General features: G+C 43.2%; 1 pseudogene; it reads left to right on the forward strand.

The window, feature by feature from the left end:
* The first annotated feature begins 2,468 nt into the window (after positions 1-2,468).
* On the forward strand, positions 2,469-3,648 carry LOC110288365 (annotated as a pseudogene).
* The last annotated feature ends 796 nt before the right edge of the window (positions 3,649-4,444 follow it).

A 4,444-nucleotide genomic window follows, 5' to 3' on the forward strand; every position in this document is an offset into this window, starting at 1 on the left:
CCAGTTTGAAATTATAGCTTAGATTTTTCCTAAAGTTAATGTTACTACCTAAAGAAGATGTCACCTGAGTCTTCTAGACCATTGGTATGAATAAACTGCTTAACATATCAATTGATGGAAATAAATGTTCAGTTTATTGTTAAATATTTAAAATTTTTTTATAGATATCAAACATTTATGATTCTTGAAAGCAGGGATATTTACCTCCTAATAGCCCACAATTCTAGCTTCCTGAAGTAATTAGCAAAGATTGTAGACTTTGTTGTTTTCAAAAAAAAAAAAAAAAAAAAAACCTGACAAAGAAAAGATGAACCACACCACTGATGTTTCCAACACTATGATATCTTTTACACAGCCAGTGCAGTTTGTGTAAAAAAAAGGGGGGGGGGGATTATGTACTTCTTTATTCTTAACATATGGTTTTGTAATTTTTTCCAATTTATTTTTTATTGGGTATTTATTTCATTTACATTTCCAATGCTATCCCAAAAGTTTCCCACATGCTCGCCCACCCACTCCCACTTCTTGGCCCTGACGTTCCCTTTTACTGAGGCATATAAAGTTTGCACAACCAATGGGCCTCTCTTTCCACTGATGCACAACTAGGACATCTTCTGATTTATATGCAACTAGAGACACGAGCTCCGGGGGCTATTGGTTAGATAATATTGTTGTTCCTCCTATACGATTGTAGATCCCTTCTGCTCCTTGGGTACTTTCTCTAGCTCCACCATTGGGGGCCCTGTGATATATCCAATAGCTGACTGTGAGCATCCACTTCAGTGTATGCCAGACCCAGCATAGTCTTACAAGAGACAGCCATATCTGAGCCCTTTCAGCAAAATTTTGCTACTGTATGCAATGGTGTCAGCGTTTGGGAGCTGATTATGGGATGGATCCCCAGATATGGCAGTCTCTAGATGGTTCATCCTTTCGTCTCAGCTCCAAATTTTGTCTCTGTAACTCCTTCCAAAGTTGTTTTGCTCCCAATTCTAAGAAGAGACAAAATGTCACACTTTGCTCTTCATTCTTCTTGAGTTTCATGCATTTACCAAATTGTATCTTGTATCTTGGGTATTCTGAATTTCTGGGCTAATATCCACTTATCAGTGAGTACATATTGTATGAGTTCTTTTGTGATTGGGTAACCTCACTCAGGATGATGCCCTCCAGGTCCATCCATTTGCCTAGGAATTTCATAAATTCTTTCTTTTTAATAGCTGAGTAGTATTCCATTTTGTAAATGTACCACATTTTCTGTATCCATTCCTCTATTGAGGGGTATCTGGGTTCTTTCCAGCTTCTGGTTATTATAAATAAGGCTGCTATGAGCATAGTAGAGCATGTGTCTTTCTTACCAGTTGGAATATCTTCTGGATAATGCCCAGGAGAGGTATTGCGGGATCCTCCACTAGTACTATGTCCAATTTTTTGAGGAACCACCAGACTGATTTTCAGAGTGGTTGTACAAGCTTGCAATCTCACCAACAATGGAGGAGTGTTCCTCTTTCTCCACATCCTCATCAGCATCTGCTGTCACCTGAATTTTTGATCTTAGCCATTCTGACTNGTGTGAGGTGGAATCTCAGGGTTGTTTTGATTTGTATTTCCCTGATGATTAAGGATGTTGTACATTTTTTCAGGTGTTTTCAGCCATTCAGTATTCCTCAGGTGAGAATTCTTTGTTTAGTTCTGAGCCCCATTTATTAATGGAGTTATTTGATTTTCTGTAGTTCACCTTCTTGAGTTCTTTATATATATTGGGTATTAGTCCCCGTTCTAATTTAGGATAGGTAAAAATCTTTTCCAAATCTGTTGGTGGCCTTTTTGTCTTCTTGAAGGTGTCTTTTGCCTTGCAGAAGCTTTGCGATTTCATGAGGTCCCATTTGTCGATTCTCGATCTTACAGCACAAGCCATTGCTGTTCTATTCAGAAATTTTTCTCCTGTACCCATATCCTCAAGGCTCTTCCCTACTTTATCCTCTATAAGTTTCAGTGTCTCTGGTTTTATGTGGAGTCCTTTAATCCACTTAGATTTGACCTTAGTACAAGGAGATAGGAACGGATGAATTCACATTCTACTTGATAACCACCAGTTGTGCCAGCACCATTTGTTGAAAATGCTGTCTTTTTTTCCACTGAATGGTTTTTGCTCCCTTGTCAAAGATCAATTGACCATACGTGTGTGGGTTCATTTCTGGGTCTTCAATTCTATTCCATTGGTCTACTTGTCTGTCGCTATACCAATACCATGCAGTTTTTATCACAATTGCTCTGTAGTACAGATTTAGGTCAGGCATGGTGATTCCACCAGAGGTTCTTTTATCCTTGAGAAGAGTTTTTGCTATCCTAGGTATTTTTTGTTATTCCAGGGGTTTTGTAATTTTAAGTGATAAAATTCCCAGGGCAGAATGTTCCTAGGAAAATAGTGTTCACATAAGTAATTCTAACAAGAACTTGTGTCCCAGGTTCACACTACAGACAAAATAACCTGGAAGTGGAGTGGGAGGTAAACATAAGATATGAAGCTTCTAGCAGGCAAGGGCGGAGCAAGCCGGGTGGCAGGGTGGCTGTGCAGTGTCCGGGATCCAGGCCTGAGTTTGAGACCAAGTGCAACAATTTCAAACCCCAAAAGAGTTACATTGCCACTCAAGGCTGCCTGTAGAACATGGTGAATGACTTCTGGCAGATGGTGTTCCAGGAGAACTCTCGAGTCATTGTCATGACCACAAAGGAAGTGGAGAGAGGCGAGAGCAAATGTGTCAAGTACTGGTCTGATGAGTATGCACTCAAAGAATACGGGGTCATGCGTGTTAGGAACGTCAAAGAAAGTGCCACCCATGACTACACTTTACGAGAGCTCAAACTCTCTAAGGTCGGACAAGCTCTACTCCAGGGAAACACAGAGAGAACCGTCTGGCAGTACAACTTTCGGACCTGGCCAGACCATGGCGTGCCTAGTGACCCTGGAGGTGTGCTGGACTTCCTGGAGGAGGTCCACCACAAGCAGGAGAGCATCGTGGATGCAGGCTCTGTCATGGTTCACTGCAGTGCTGGGATTGGCCGGACAGGAAGGTTCATTGTGATTGATATCCTTATTGACATCATTCGAGAGAAAGGTGTGGACTTGACATCGACGTTCCTAAAACCATTCAGATGGTGCGGTCCCAGCGGTCAGGGATGGTCCAGACAGAGGCACAGTACCGGTTTATCTACATGGCTGTCCAGTATTACATAGAGACGCTGCAGCGCCAGATCGAGGAGGAGCAGAAAAGCAAAAGGAAAGGACATAAATATACCAATATTAAGTATTCCTTGGTGGACCAGACAAGTGGTGATCAGAGTCCCCTGCCACCCTGCACCTCAACGCCACCCTGTGCTGAAATGAGGGAGGACAGTGCCCGAGTCTATGAGAATGTGGGCCTCATGCAGCAGCAGAGGAGTTTCAGATGAGCCCACAGCGACAGAACACAGATGTGAACTTTCACCCCTTTCCTAAAATGTCAAGACTAGATGAAAGTTTCCAGGACCTGTGCATTCAGAAGCTCGCCGGCACTGACTTGACTGCCTTTTGAGAAGCGAAGTTTGGAACCATTTGAACAGCACGTGCCTAATTGACACCTCCTTTCCTCAGCTAAGGAGAAACTGCTCTGCTGTTCTTGACAATGCTATTTTCATAGAGTTGGTTTTGAATTGTGGAAGCAGCTAAATTGTGCTCTGTATTTTCTACATTATGGGACTCAAATTCTAGTTATGGGCAGGATTTTGTTTCTTTTTATGACCTTAACGGACCTGATTTTTTTTTCTTTCTCTCTCTTTGGGGAATCATGGGCCCCTTGTAAGAAGAAAGGATTTTGGGAGATTCCGGCACAGCCTCCCCAAAAGCCAGCAGTCTGAAACCCACTGTTCATCTTGCTGCTCTGCATAGGGCTCCCAGTGCCCTGGCTGGTGGCTGCTTAAGGTCACTCATCATCACAGAGACTCACTGTTTAGTTCCAGGGACCAGTAGGCCAGGCTGTAAGCTTGCACCTGGTAAGGGCCTTTTGGCTGTGCCACACTGGACGGGAGAGCATTGAGTGGGGAATCACTTTTATGGCACAAGTTCACCGCACCCTCAAGACCTAGGCATCTCTTAGCATCTCACTGTCCACACAGTGACATAGGGAGGTCTTTGTGCTCCCTGCAGACACATGTCAGGGCACTTTAAAAACAGATTGACCCAGTCAAGGATAGTTCACTTTTGGTGGCTTCTTTTGTTTAGTGAAATGGTCATTCAGCCACTGAATGAGAAGGTCAGGGGGTAGACAGTCATGGCTGAAAGGCCCTGGGAACTGGCATGTGAAGTCTTTCTTCTGAAGATGACTCCTTGGCTGCAGGTGTGGACAGAGAAGCTGTTCTGGGCAAAGTGACCATGTTGTCTCTGTACTGGAGTGTTAGTAAGATC

Source organism: Mus caroli, unplaced genomic scaffold (genome assembly GCF_900094665.2).
Source record: "Mus caroli unplaced genomic scaffold, CAROLI_EIJ_v1.1 scaffold_12301_1, whole genome shotgun sequence".
Taxonomy (NCBI): Eukaryota; Metazoa; Chordata; class Mammalia; order Rodentia; family Muridae; genus Mus; species Mus caroli.